Source organism: Rhipicephalus microplus, chromosome X (genome assembly GCF_043290135.1).
Source record: "Rhipicephalus microplus isolate Deutch F79 chromosome X, USDA_Rmic, whole genome shotgun sequence".
Taxonomy (NCBI): domain Eukaryota; kingdom Metazoa; phylum Arthropoda; class Arachnida; order Ixodida; family Ixodidae; genus Rhipicephalus; species Rhipicephalus microplus.
The window spans coordinates 167,459,111-167,475,011 of record NC_134710.1 but is presented as its reverse complement, the minus strand read 5'-3'; the positions used below and the strand labels follow the sequence as shown (position 1 = coordinate 167,475,011).

The following is a 15,901-nucleotide window of genomic DNA, read 5'->3' as shown; positions in this document are numbered from 1 at the left end:
ATATATATATATATATATATATATATATATATATATATATATATATATATATATATATATATATATATATATATATATATATATTGTTAAGTGGTTTATTGGCGGACACTCAGCGATGAGTCACGACAGCGACAGTCAATGCGGGGATCGACTCTCTGCGCGAGCTGCTCTTCTTATGAAAAGGGCGACCCACTAGAAGGCGCTGAAGAGGGCGACCCACTGTTCAAAGGCTTTACCACAACTACCCCGGGTAGCGCATTTGTAATCTGCAGTAGGTTCAACGCATGGCAACCGCAGCGGCGCGCTATTGGTCACACTCTCGCAGGGACGCCGCCACGACGTGCGCCTAGCAACGGCCTCCGCGCCGTACTCTCGTTTCCAGGTTGCGCCGTCACCCTGTTGCGCCCGCGAAACACGCCGGCCAAACATGGAGGAAAAAACAACTCAGTGAGCGCCACGGAGGAACTTCCTCTGTGGTGCGCGCCGACTGCGCATTTTTACGTGCGGCATGTTCGGCGCCTGCGCGTTGTCGCCACTTCAAGGAAGCCAATATGGGAAAACACGACGCTCCGTGCACCTTTGTTTCTGGTAGGAGCAGCTCGGAAAAAGTTGCAAGTTTAGTTTGACTGTGATGCTACTAAGGTACTGTACCACAGAACATTAGGGCTTATGATCTGCCCTGCCCGTCCGTCGAGATGTCTAAGCGCGTTTGGACGCCATCGAGGAACGACGAGGTACCGCACATCACGAAGTGGAAGTATTGTAGGAAAAAGGAAAATGAAAAAGAAATACTGTGTTGTGGGCGCCTTCTGCACGCAAACTTTTGCCTTGTCGTGAGCACTTGGGTTTCGCGTACGTGCTCGTCAACTACAAGCAACCGCATGCGAGTGCCCGCGCGATCTGCAGAAACTCGCATTTATCTGGTGAGTTCAAGCTACGTTTGCGTAACGCGCTTGTGCTCTCTTGCTGTGAACTTTTTTTTTTTGAAGTAAACGCCCGGCGTCATAATCCAGGCCAGCGTTCTTTTCTTCTCTAGGAATGAACTTTTCTTATGTATGCGCTGGTGTGAAGCCAATAAAACAAGCGCGAGAGAGGCCGCAAGCCGCTTGAAGAGCTCTGTTCAAAGGATCCTTCACAGGATGGTCGAAATTCTCCTCGCCATGAGTCTATCTGACAGAACGACTGTCCAGTGAATTAAGGATGGTAGGTGCGCAAAGTATTCTTTTTTAAAAACAATTTGTACCCCAGAAAGTTTTGTACTAAAAGTGTATTACTGCATGTATGCATTAAAGTGCAAACTGCATGAACTGAAACTCCTTCCAACAAAAGCTTTAAATTTTAAGCGATCTGTAGCTATGAAGGCAATTATTCAGCATCTGTATTAGAAGATTAAGCAAAAATATTTATCCTATAATATTCAAAATAACATCACTTTCAATAAAACTTCCAAAAGTATGTCAACAAAGCTGAGCCATTTGCTTCACGATATGGAGCACATCCTTCTATGTTCCTTCTTACTCAGACTTTTAAAGATCGCGCGGTGTTGCGAAATACACACATTGGTTTTAGCAAGCGGTTTTCAGCAATGAGCGTCCTAATATAAAACAGTTTTGGCAGCTTAAAGGAAACAATATGCCAGCTTGTTTGCCTTAAGTGCCACACCGTATTGTGGCTGTTTTCTATTGCCTCTGATGCTTCATAACTTATGAATTAATTTTGCTGACTAGGAGTACAGCCAGGTGGAATGGTAATAGCGCACTAAAAATGAAGACACACAGAAGGCATACACACACACACACTTTTGGAGTAGGAAGACCTAGATAATGGTGGTCCAGCACGGGGTGCCCAATGGAACCAATAATTTTGTACCAGTGATATGCCTAACAATGTTGAAGATTTTATGAGCGGCTTGGGAGAAATAGAGCAGAAAGGTGCTGAAAGCTAACACTAATGAAAATAGCAGATGTAATTAAAATAAATACTTTCATTTGTAACTGGCTATTTTTTTACATATGGTGCATATTTATTCACTTCAAACAGTAAATATCATTGACAATAAGCAAAACAGTGTGCCACAAACAGATATTTCTTCATATACAAAACCTGTGCTTTTAGTAACTCACTCAATGCATCTTCCAGTCTCTCAGATGTTTGATTGCTTTTTGCCCACCTTGGGTAAGTCAGTGGCATGCTTGAGCAGCTTTTCTTTTTATGTTAGAAAGCCTTTTAAAAGCAAAGCATTTCTTTAAAGAACAAAGGCACTTTGAGCATTCATATCTATCTAGAGGCCTGCATCTGGCTGTTATCGAGCTCACCTCCTTAACTTGGTACAACTGAAAAAGGCACAGCGGGGAATGACAATATGATGAACATGACTGTCTGGTTATGACATGTATACAATGAGTGTCCTGTTATGTACGTCATGAAACCCTTTTTTCCAGTCACAGGCAGCATAAGCCGGTACACTGTGGTTTGCGTTGCACGTGATGACAGTTTATAAATATTGGCAAGTTAAATTTGAGCAATTTAAATAAAATATGGCTGTGGCAGCATTGACCAAAATAATACAAATAATGACAATTGGGCTACTAGCAGGAATCAAAATCCAGTATTCTGCACAGCAGTCAAGTATTTTACCACAGAGCCACGGCATGTCTTGAGACGGCTTTTGAAAAAAGGTTCTATGCAGGCATCATATCAGTGTAATGTTAACTATGGCTGTAGGGCCGGCACTGTAGTCTGATTAAAAGGTAGTAAACTTGACATATGTGTACTTGAAATACAGCTGTCATGTTGGGTTAATGCCAATTGTGGTTCCGGGGTGGCCTCCACTTTTGCAAGTCATAATAAACATTTCATATGACTCGGTAAGCTACATTCAAGTGTTGCTCGACCACGTAGGAATATGCTAATGAACAATCTTCACATTGTCGTACCATAGCATGCACTTTGTTGTGATGAAACTGGCAGCTGTGCTGTAAGATTAGTGCCGATGTGTCAGACCATAAGTTACCCTCTGAACTCCTGTGTAGTTAACGTTTTTGGTAAGTCCTTGATGAGCACGAAACAGCTAGATTTATCAAAACACATTCATTCATGCAATGGCACTTGGCTCAATGCCAAATATTGTATCATAGGCATCATCATTATGGACTACTTTGCATGAAATAGATTGCCACAATGTGTGAAATCTTAATTTTCCTTCCCGAGTTCCTTTCTGCATTTTTTTTCTTCATGTTTAACCACCTCTGTTTCTCATGTGCAGTTCTTGATTATTTTTTTAACTTTCGAAAGAGCTCCAGTCAACGAAAAACAATCTCATTTTATTGTACTCTTACAATTGATACAGTGTTGGCTTTAACAGTTAGTAGAAGGAAACAACAGCCTTGTTATATACATTGCTATATCTTTCACTACACTAGCCTGTTCATTGTTAGTGTTTTCTCATCATTGCAGACAAAAGACATCAGTAATAGAAGGCATATTTAAGACAACGCATAGCACTGTGATGTCTTGAATGTGGCTTCTTTTGTTGATGTCCTTTGTTTGCACTACCATCAATTGTCATGCTACCATGCCAACTAGCCCAAATCACCATCCTCCCAAATCATAGTATATGCATAGTGAACCACAATTCCCATTTCAGAACACTTGAAATAATGTAGCACAAGATTTATCAAAGCACTCGCTGCATGTGTATGCGCTTCATTTAGATGTAGAGTGCATCAGATCTTGTACTGGCATCAATGTCTTTTCTTGTCACCTGCAGTATCATCCCTCTCGTTTGGGTCGGCCTAATATGCTCCACGAAGGAGGGCACTTTATGCTAATGAGCTCCAACTTTTTAGCACTACCTTGCTTTGTGCATTGTTTCAAGTCATGGATTTATATAACAGGGTAGCAACAATCACAACTGCGCATATTTTTGATAGTTGACAGTACTCATAACAAACAATCAAAACCCTCAAAAGCTTCTACCTAACAAGTTACAAATTTGTGAGGAGGGAATGCAACTAGCACTTCCAATATTGCATTAATAATGGTACTATTGACAACAAATGAAGAAAACAAAGCACAAAGCCATCAAAAGTGTTTACAAGATTCATATTACATCCTTTAAAAAATTAACCATGAAATAATGCGGCAACTTGGCATGCTATTGTGCTGCTATCATTTGGGAATCCCATACTGGCACTCTTTGACAGGAATATACACATTTCTGTGGAAACATCCCTACGTCGATCACTTGAATTTCATGCTTTATAAATTGCTCATGATTTTAAAGGAAAAGTTATGAGAGTATGATAACAGCTGATAGTTTTTGCATAGCTGTCTACCGCTGGCATGCACAATAAGGAAAGAAATGTTTAAGATTGTGTGGGATTTTAATCTGGGCAATCCACGTGGCAGTCAAGTGTTTTACTACAGGGCCATGCTTGTGATTGAAGCTACTTTTCAAAAATATCCAAATCAGGTGTCGTATAAGGTAAGGAACCTCATCAACACAGGTTATATAGTGTGCTAGAGGAATAAGACAACAAGGTGCCATACATGGCAAGTTACTTAACAAGTGGGTGATTAAAGCTGCCCAACCATTAGAAATGGCTCAGGCATAATTTTGTCATCAGCTAGAGCATCAACAAAGTGCATATAATGCCTCTTCAGTGTGTATTGTACCTCGCTTCTCCTTAAAATCATTACGTAGAACGTATTTCTTACGTTGCAAAACACAGATTTATTGCATGCGTTTTTCTGTTTCTTGATGACTAATAAAAGTGGACAATTTAATAATTAAGAATAACTGTTCATTCTACCAGATGCCATAATTTCTAGTATGAATCCAGGTACTCAAGATCAAATCATCTGCCCGAGTCTTGGCCAATTCCCCTGGGTGGCTTGGTTCCAATCATCTAAGGAGCATAATTATCAAGATTAACATATGTATTATTTCAAGTACCACATATTTTGCTACACCCTTGTAACTTCTTGCCACAGTCACGTTTTTCTGAACCAAGTGCTTCAGAAAATTGGGAAATTTCAACTCGTTTTTCGGACCCAAGGTAGCTGCCATTTTGTTTATCCCCACATGTGTACGAGCACTCATGAAACTTGAAACGACTCCCACAAGTTGCATACATATACGAAATGTGTTAAAAAAATAATGTTTTTCACACTTTCACTGCTTGTGGTACAACATTTGAAGCATTGCTTCCCTCAAACTACTCCCCTCTACTGGCAATACAGTGTCGTAATCATTTCTTCCATTTTTGGTAAGCTTCCTGGAACGCACTAATGGCCTGGAAGTATCTTCTTGTATTGTCCAGGACCTTCTGTATTGTTTGGAAATGGCATCTGTCAATGTAGTTTATGTTTGGAATAAAGAAAATAAAGTGAAATTTCATGACATTAACCTATTCTAACACCCACTTCGTCAGCAATTTCTCCAACAGTCAATAGAGATATCCTCAAATCACTGCACGAACTCTTAACGTGGTTATTATCTGTTTATGTACAATGTCGTCCAGGCTTGACATCGTTATCCATCTACATTATGTCATTATCAGAATGCTTGAACCACTCGTAGCACTGAGTACAACTTCTATAATGCTCCCCGTATGCTTCATGAAGCAATTAAATCTTTATGTGAACGTTTTCCCAAATTTTAGCTGTACTTCACACACACACACACATCATTCTTCCAGCTCTTTGCCATTTGGGCACTAATTCAAAGAAAATCTAGTCCATGTGCTCACTTTAGCGGCTGTAGCGTGCAAACCAAAGGTCAGAGTGAAACAGGGCTAATGACAGTTCTGGTTGAAACTTGCCACTATGTGGAATTAGTAGCTGCAGCCCGCTCCGTCTGGTAGTTGGCGAGCTATCAGAAAAGTTCAATACTTTTTACAGCGAAAGCTGTTATGTCATCACAACTCGGGTCACGTGCAGTTGTCCGCCACTGCCATCGGTGTCCTTAACCACATCGCTCGAAATTAAACCTACCACCAATGACACAGTAGGGCTCGAACCTGGGTCCGCTGGGTGCCAGCCCAGTATTCCACCATTGAGCCACACCGGTGCTTAGGACTTGTTGGCAAACTTGCCTTAGGAAGGCTTAATGTCGGAAAAGCAATCCCGTTAATACGACTTACAAAGCGTTTTAAAACAGCAAAAGAACAACCAGTCGCCGCACAATGCGAATAGTGTAACGAGGGGGTCATCCAATACTACAACCAATTACAAAAGTTTGTTCTTGTTCCCCTATTAACTGTGGCACAGACCCACTTCAGCTATTATTCCTCATCGTACTCAGCCACTGCATGAACAATTGGCTCAAAATTCTTTGCAAGTGTTTAGCAGATACACGCTTCTCAGAAAAATGACGAAAAATAGCATAGTGAATGTCGACTTACTACCCAAGAAATTTTATTATTAGTACCCTAGTGGGTATCATGCATCTTTGCTTGCAGTAGTTACCCAATGAGTGTTTTGAAAGGCTTTGAAAGGCCGCTCTTCTAGTTTTTGCTGTGACTGTGCTCCGTCTTCTGCGCAGGCCTGGCATTTTTTTTAAACACAATTCATACATCCTGTTGTATCCCTCCATATTAGCTTTAGATACCAGCAAATCATCACCATTCATAATTTTTGAGTTATTATTTTATGTGCACGCTAGGTCAAAGGCTTCTGCCAATAATATGCAACTAACCCTATTCTGTGGGATCTGGTTTCACTTTATGTGAGTGAACTTTCAAATTTTGTGACTTTATCGATCCACTGTCATCCTTGCCTATGGCATTCATCCCTTGGTATCTATACTGTAGCTCTAACTGACCTGTGGTTATCTGTCCTGCACAATGTTGAACACAAGTACCTTCTCAAGTGCAGTTAGATTAGCAAAGTTATTTCAAGATTTGGAAAACTTCGAGTGGAATATAATTGACCTTAGAGATATTAGAACTGGAAAGGCACATACAGCACTAATGGGCACACTGCTACAGAGGGCTTTTCGGTAAAAGAGTGCGGCATAGGGCTTCTAGTTCACAAAAACATTGCCGGAAACATTCAAGAATTGCATATTGTCTGTGAAGGGCCAGCAATCCTAGTCATCCAGCTAAATAAGATATAAACTTAAAGTGGTGCAGGCGTTCGCTCCTCTGTTTGCCCTTTACTGTGAAGAAGCAGTAATAGGCAAGTATATTGAATATGCAATGCAAGAGAACTATACTCAGTGCACCATAGTCATGAAACACTTCAGTGTGAAGATAGGAAACAGAAAGGTGAGATGATGAGCTACAATATTAACTTTAGGGTTGAAACTAGAACTTTATCTTGGATCAAGTAGTGCCATATAGCGGCGAAAAATATCAAATAGAATACTAAAGGTTTTATTGACAATTAAAAGAAATAACTAAGAAAATCAAATTTGCTCATGTCCTCGAGCACACAGCATGGTGAGAAACTGCTGTCGAACACATTGTCATGAAGAAACAAAAGTCGTGCCTCATTACAAGTCTTCAGGCTGTCGTCGTGATCTCATGATGCTTCCAGCAGCCAAAAAACCTGCGGTCGCTGGCCACCTCAGTAGATGAGAACGTATCAGAAAGCAATTTTTGTAATACCTGTATAAAGTGCAGTTCAAAACTCTTTCCAGTATTACAAACCTTTCTTTTGTTCACAAGCTCAGTGCAGTAATTTTTAGTTTCTTGACTAGATCTGACTTTTTTTTTTGCTTGCAACACAACAGTCTTCCATTACATTCCCTGCCATTTTTTGCTGGAGCCACGACATGCAGGAATGGCATAATCTCAAGGGAAATATGTGCTGGCTTTAAAACCAGGGTATCAGTGAGAGTTTTAAAGCCTACTGTAGTGACTTTTGCATTAGTTTTTTGGACACCACCCTAACAGAGTTGCGCAATTAGGCTGTGTTTAGACACTTTAGATATTTTCCTGTATTTGAAAGTTGAACCAAAGCACTCAATTATAATTCTAAACATGAATATTCACACACCCTTAAATAATACACATGTTAGAAGAATGAAATGAACTCCACATAATGAACACATTTTTCTGAAATTAAATAAACAGGAAGAGGATATGGAAAGTCCTCACAGAGAAACAGAGTGTTAGATTTTATATAATCCTGGGACCCAGGCAATGCACATGAGAGAAGTTAGGGGCAAGGTAGAATGTAATTATCATAGGCTGGTGAGGGTAGCCCTCAATGTGAGAAGACCAAGAGCCAGTTGATTTATTCATTCAAAATACCTTACACGCCGATAGGAGGACATCAGTAACTGAAAGACAGATAAAAAATACAAGGAAAAAACAGTAAAACAAAAACTACAAATGGCAAGGGGCAATAATGTTACACAATACCAACATGTAACGAATCAGATTATCACTGAAAGTCTACTAAAATTTTATAATTACAGTTAGATGCAATGTGATACAAAAGACTGATTCGAATATGCAAGTGCCTAGGTTGTAAGGACAACTTAAATGCCTGCGTGTAACCATGAGTGCACATGAAACTAATTGTGCTGTGAATGTGCCAAGACGTGTACACAGGAGGATAAAGCAGTACTAAAATTCATCACAATACTCTACCAGTGAAAGAGACACATAAGAGCAGTGATGTGGCTGGGCCATGTCATGCATAGTTTACTAAAATTAACTAGAGGGGACTTTGGCACAGTGATCGTTCAGCGACCCTGGGAATGATGGGTAGTACACAGATTTGCCTACTCTTCGTACTTGCGGGTGGCGAACCCCACTTGTGGCTTCATTTATTGCTGTTTTCGGTTTTGTTTGAAAGAAAAGAAACTTTTTTGAACTTCATGACCTGATTTGAAATGGTAAGCCTAGAAGAATAACGTGGTGAAGTGCCATCACTGAATATTTGCTGATTTTCGTTTTGTGAGAAAACAGCTCCAAGCCACACGAATACACACAAATCCAGATGTATGAAGATTGGACGAATCCGTGTACTACGCACCATTCCTTGCTCGCTGATTTGCCATGCATGGTAGTTGCCATAGACACTATCGCCAGAGTTCTCTCTAGTGTATATTTAGGAAACTCTATGGTGTCATGTTTTATTGTAGGTGAATCTGCCTGCCCTATTTGTAATGGCTTCCAACATATGGACTAGATAATCTCGTTATGGTGACCATCTAGATGAAGCTTACTCTAAATGTGGGTAAAGATAAGATATGATAATGCATATACATTAGAAGATGCATTGCACAAGTTTCTGTGGAGGTAACCTGCAGATTGAGCTTTTGCTGAGATAGCTGCTACACGCCGTAGTATAGGATAAATCTGATGAAAGGTAAACACAAAGATATTTATTTGTATAAAGGGGCAGCTGAAATAATGGTATTGTTAATCGTACAATGAGTGAGTTCTGCCGAGTTGCACTCTACCTGAACATCAAGTTAAGGTCATTTGAGAAATGAAATGATCATCAAAAAAAGAGAAAGAAAAACTAGCCCATAAATTAATACTGCAATAGGTGATAGACGTGTTGTCATGTAACTAAATCAAGGATGAAAGGTCAGCGGGTAAGTCCTTAAAGGGGCCCTGCAACACTTTCTTTTTTAGCATTGTCAGAAAACGCTGCTGATTGGTAGTCGCAGCTCCCGAAAGCACAGGAGCCAAACATTAGAGTGCAGCATGCAGTCTAAAATTCACAATTAATTTTTAAAGTCGGCCAGCAATTGCTCCCCCGTCTCTCTACAGGTGATGCCTTATACCTGGATTACTGTGTCATACCCGAGTCCACAGCCATTGACTGATTTGAGCATCATAGGCTATGCAAATACTGTGGCCACTGCAACTGCTGCCATGTGCCAGCGCTTGTGCTCACCCTGAAAGTAGCCATGCATTCTAAGAAAAAAAAGGAAAGTGCTCAAGGTCATGACGTGCGCTGACAAAAGGGTGCATCTTTTTGCCCCCTTGTGTCCCTACCCAAGTTGCCTTCAGTGCACTCGCTTTTACGAAAAGAGAAAGCGCTTGAAGTATTCAGCAAATTCCTCGAACTCCGCTTGTAATCGGCATATTCAAAAAAATATTTCGGTATGTGATTTGTGAGGCATCATGAGCCAACAGTGACATTCATTTCAAAAGTGTTGCAGGGCCCCTTTAATGTATATTAGAAAGAGTAACCGACTTAGCACACTGCCTTGGACAACACTGCAGGTGATGTCGAAAACATTAGACGAGATGTAGCTGACCACCAAGAATGAAAGTTTTTGTAGCCAAGATGGTGGTAATGAAGGAATACAAAGGACAGACAATGTAGAAATCAAATGGTAATTAGTTTGAGTATTGAACGCACAGCGAAATCAAAGAAGGGGAAATTGGTTCTATCGTTTGTGTCTAGATTACAGTGAATATTAGTCATGAACCTAAATAACTCAGTGTAACATGAGTAACCTTTTCTGAAGCCATGCCGACTAAGATAAAAGTTATTAGTTATAACCATTAAGAAACTGGCCCACTTAGGTAAAATTAGGGCAAGAAATATTTGCCGAGATCGACTAGCGTGAATCCAGGATAGCCCTTAAAAAATAGGACGATGTACTAGAAAACGGAAATTATAACGACATAGAGAGAACGAACGAAATGAAATGGTTTCTGTAGCAGCAATGGTGCACTGAGGTAAGAAGCGAACTAAATTCTTCCCAACTAGAAAAAGCTTAATAGGGGCAACACATGAAGTTGACAAAATGAATGCATAAAATAAAATTTGTTGAACTAACAACGTTGGTCAATAAGAAAAAGAGAGTTACATAACCACAATGCAAAAATGGCGAAGCAGCATCAAAAAAGAAAAAAAACATGGCAGCATCAAAGCAGCTAGAAGAAAAATGTCAAGGCAGAACCAAAATGCATGCATAAAATATACTCAGGGCAGTGACAGTGAAAGTGGCTGAAGACATACTCCACTGAGCTGCAGACGACCTGACTACAGTAACCTGATTGAGCCGCTATTTCGCAGGACGTCTTTATCAATGCTAGAGCCTTTTCGTCGTTAGTCGTGGCAGAGCAAGAAAACACAAGTTGTCAATGGCAGAAACATTACGAAACACGGAGGTCTGTAAAACAAGCAACCACGCACTGCGAACGCACCGTTTCAGGGCGCCCATGTTGCTTGTGTGTTGGTTTATCTTGACTCGGATTTTGTCTCCAAAGCTTGTGTAAATGTAAAAATATTTTTTTTATGTTGTATGAATAGTAGTAAGTAATAAAATAAGAGTTATAATTTTAAAGATTATTGTGAACGTTAGCAGGTAAAAGTTTGAAAGTCTGAAAATAAAAGCATTTGCATCATCATCGACATCAACAGAAAAGTGCTGAAAATGATGGCAGTATGTAAATACGGCATCTGCGTACCCTCGCGGATGACTCATGTGGCGTTTGCACATACAAATTTGCAGTCATTTCGTGATTTATGGTGCAGAAATACGCTTCTGATAACCAGGTAATGTTTAGCATGAGTGTGAAAATAAACAAGTATTTGTACAAGCTGATTTTGGAGCATGGAGAGAGCCCCAACCAGTCACGAAACCAGGAGTACAGGTTTGTGCTTGTTTTGCTACCAGTAACCAACTACTGCCCTGTTTCTCGAATAATGACAAAGGCGGCAGACTGCAGAATCCTCGGGCACGCTGCAGACGTATTTAATGTGCAGAATTAACTCCGCTTCTGATAAAACAAGTTACACGATATACGTCAGTCTTGTGCCACACGAAAGCTGTTAGGGGTGCCAAAAAAATCGGAACGCTTTTCCACAAAAATTGAATTGACCATTAAAAACGTGTTGGCTGACCCTGTTGCGTTACCTAAAAATAGCGCTGCTAACTGATTCCTTCAGGAAAGCACGATTAATTCTCATCAATAATGTGTTTGAAATAAGTGCGGCTACTACTGTCTGTTGCAGAACTAGATGAAAAACCCGATTTTGGTACTGCGTAACATGTTACCTTGATGTGTTTGCAGTTCAGTAGTAGCTGTTTTCTCAAGGAACTCGTGCAGGTGCTTTCGTAAGTTGCATCTTGTACCAGTTGACCATATTTCACTCGCAACAGCATCAGGGAAGCTTACTGATGGGTGCGCTGTATTAGTTCCCGCAGTTTTTGGCGCCTATCGGTCGAGCAGCATGATCACAAACACACACACACACAAAAACTTATGCAAAGAAATGCTGTTCACATAGCAAAAAAAAAAAAAAAGAGTCCGCAGTAATGGTGCTTGCGCTGCTGTGAATACTGTCGCTCGTATCATTTGAGCTAGTTAAAAAGGGCTGGGGGCAAGTGGTGTTTCAAAATGTACCGAATTCGGTGGCGTTATGAATTAATTACCAAGCATGCTAGTAACTTTTTTCTCGGTGAAAATGCGAAGTTCTACACGATGTGCGAGATGGGGAAAGCCACATTACAAAGTGTTGTAAGAAACGTGAGAAATTATAACAAAGACTGAAAAGGCTTCAGATGTCTCGGTACTTTATTTTGTAATGCGAGTGAGCTATTACACAAATTAGATCAACTGGTTTAGACAAAGGAACAGCAAAAGTATCACAAGTATTTATTCTCCATGCCAAAGGCAAACATGTAATGAGCTGAAACCCTCAGTCAATTATAATCTGATGGAAATAGCAAGCCCACTTTAAAACACTTGTCACCTTTTTGGAAATTATTGCTATTAGGCATCAGAGATGCACAAGATATGGAAGAAGATGGTGCTCAGTGATCTTTCATGCAGTCTCTGACTGCAGTACATGTATTCTGAAAGTTGCACGAGATTGTCATGCTCAAACTGGTCCTGTGTGTTATGGGAATGACAAAATGGCCAAGCCATTCAACATAAAAACATAAAGTGCTTATTTTGATCAGATTTTTATTGTTAAATTACATCATATATACAATATTGTGAAGAGAATTCAGTCTGTGATTGTGGTAATGATGTGGGCTTGTGCCTTTTACACACAAGAAAAATTTCTCCAAAAGATAGAGGCTTCAATGTGGACGCAGGATGGAACTGACAGCCACGTTGCACATGCAGAAACATATAAAACACGCTCCAGTCTAGTGGCTGTTCACGCACCGACAGCACACTCACTAACTCACGGCACATCAGCTGTGCAGCGACGCTGTCACCATAGATCCCGGTGTATATCGGGACAGAGCCCCAGTGCTAAGATGAATGTGCCTTAGATTAACCACACAGATGCCTTCAAGGAACATGGTTCCTATCTAGGCAACTCAAGCTGGAGCTATTGCAGACAGTCTAGCACATGCACTGCTCATCGGCACCTAGTATGTTCAGCTGTGGACATATAGGGAAGCTCGGCGAGGTTGCTTCTAAGCAAGTGTCCAGGCATAGCAGTAACACAGTCAGGCTCTTCAAGCCTGAAAAAGCAGTGGTATGGAGTGCACTGATGGAGCACAGTGTCAACACAGTCTTCATTCAATGATGGTTTGTGTGATTAATAATTTTTGGCATTAAGAAACCATGTTATTCTTTCACTTCATAAATCAAGTCAAATACAGACATAATAGAATGCGTCGTGTTCTTCATCAGCATCATCAAGGTTATTGACGGTGTTCGAGTAAGCAATCTACAGATAGAATATATAAGGGAGTACGGAAATGTTTGCATGCGCAGCTCATTGACCGAACTGTCCGAATACGTTTTTCAAAAGTGTCAGACAGCATGGCACGTGGCCAGTGACTGTAGTGAAGTGTCTTCCATATAAAAGTGGTTAGCCTTTCACAACCGACCAAATAGGATCACTGTTTGTCTTGATGTTTCTTTGTCCTCTTGTTAATGAATTGAAACCAATTTGCCCAAATATCCGTGTTGCCCACGCTCTGTAATAACAAAATGGTTGACAAAGTGTGGGTGCAGTAACAGATTCCCTTAGCACTTATGTGTGTACGCTTCATTCCCTCTCCTGCAATCCAAGCTAAGCAGGAGGAGAGGGCAACTGCAAAAAAGTGGGGAAGGGGTACAAGGAGATGATGACAGACTACAATGATGAATTGAGTTGGTCATAACTGTTTTTATTGCCAGGTAGTATGGTGTGACCTGTGGCAGGCCGATGGAGAGGCCTGGCAACACGACGGTGTGTAGAGTGGCAAAACGCAGACGAAACTCTGGCAATACTAGAGAATGTTGTCCAACATTTATTTTACCACATTTTTAAAGGAGGGGAAAAAGGGGTTATTGGCAAGCATTTTATGAGTCACATGACTTGTGTGGCCACACAGTTTGGCTACAGAAAACGGACATCATTGGACACCTCGCTCCATCCAGTGGCATAGACAGGCATCATGAATACACTGGTGAATTGAAATGACACCCGAGGTTGCACGACACAATAGGAAAGAGGCTATTCCATGAAAAAAAAAGGGGGGGGGAGGGGTTGTACACGTGTCTTTGAATTATGGTTGTCAGAGTGTATTAAACTTTTTAATATGGTGTGACTGCAAAGTTTCTATATCTTGGGGACTGGTAGTTTGTAGGATGTAAAGTTTGAGGTATACAGTTGAAGTCGTGAACTGCTACAATAAAATGTTGTGCCAGCGCTTTTGGTTATTTTTTCCCCTGTGTCCATGCGATGCCTATTCAATCTAACATTAACAGCTTGTCCTGTTTTGCCAACGTACCACTTGTGACAATGAACTATCGATCTTCAACATTTCAACTAGTAACAGTAAAGCTGTATTTTATGTGATGTGTATCAATCAATCATTTTATTTCCTTTTGATTAGGAGGAGTACAGGACTAAAAGTTTAAGAGCTTGGCGAGGTCCCAATTCCGTTCACACGTTGGCAAAGCAGCAGGAATGGCAGACAATCATGCATGAATAATATCAAGTAAACTTATACGAATAACACTGCAAAAACTATTACAAAAATAATTCATTTCATTTATTGGTACCCTCAGGACCGGGAGGTATTACAGAAGGGAGTGGTATTAGCACAAAAAGAAAAAAAAAAGAAAAAAAGGAATACTGAAATGCAGCAATGGATATGCAGTTATTACAGTGGTGTGGCTCCTACTCACACAGTCTTAGCTAATGACGTTTTTAAACAATTCATGATCTTGGATAGTTGCTATTGATGGGGGAAGGTGATTCCATTCGATGCTCGTGCGTGGTAGGAATGATGTGTGGCAGCCATTTGTTCTGCATAATGGAACTCCAACCTTGTGACGATGATCTAGACGAGGTGATACATAATCTGGTAGTGAAATAAGTTCATTATGTAATTGGGGATGGTGATATATTTTGTGAAAAAGACACAAACGAAGAAACTGACGGCGAGATGCTAAAGATGGTAGGTTCAAGCTAGATTTCATTGCCGATATGCTTGCGGTGTGGTTATAGTTGGAAAAAAGAAAGCGGGTAGAATTATTTTGAACCGTTTTGACTGAGTGTAATAGATTGGCAGGTACAGGATCCCAAATCGAGGCAGCATATTCTAATTTAGGGTGAACCAATGTTTTGTAGAGGGTGAGTTTTAAGGAAAAAGGAGCTTTAGCAAAGTTGTGACGTAGGTACCCAAGCATTCTGTTTGCTTTTCCAATTATGTGTTTTATTTATTTATTTATTTATTTTATTTATCTCTCTGTGATCTCTCATGTGTTCAGTGTGGATTGCCCAATTTAAAGGGCTGGTTATGTGTAAGCCTAGATATTTATAGCTAGAAACGGTATCCAATGCAAGATCATTGAGAGAGTAGGTAGGAGGTGAATTAGTTGTTCTAGACACTCTCATAACCTTGCACTTGTTGACGTTGAGTTGCATTAACCATTTTTGACACCAAATTGAGACAGCAGTAAGGTCAGTTTGAAGAGCAGTTACGTCGGCATCGGAGCTTAATTCACGGAATATTACA

At 40.5% G+C, this 15,901-nt stretch overlaps 1 long non-coding RNA gene across 1 annotated transcript; it reads left to right on the top strand.

The window, feature by feature from the left end:
• Positions 1–390: 390 nt before the first annotated feature.
• On the top strand, positions 391–5,410 carry LOC119163640 (uncharacterized). The gene is made up of 3 exons (XR_012887087.1): positions 391–923; positions 1,037–1,203; positions 4,845–5,410. It is a non-coding gene; the product is annotated as an uncharacterized LOC119163640 (long non-coding RNA).
• The last annotated feature ends 10,491 nt before the right edge of the window (positions 5,411–15,901 follow it).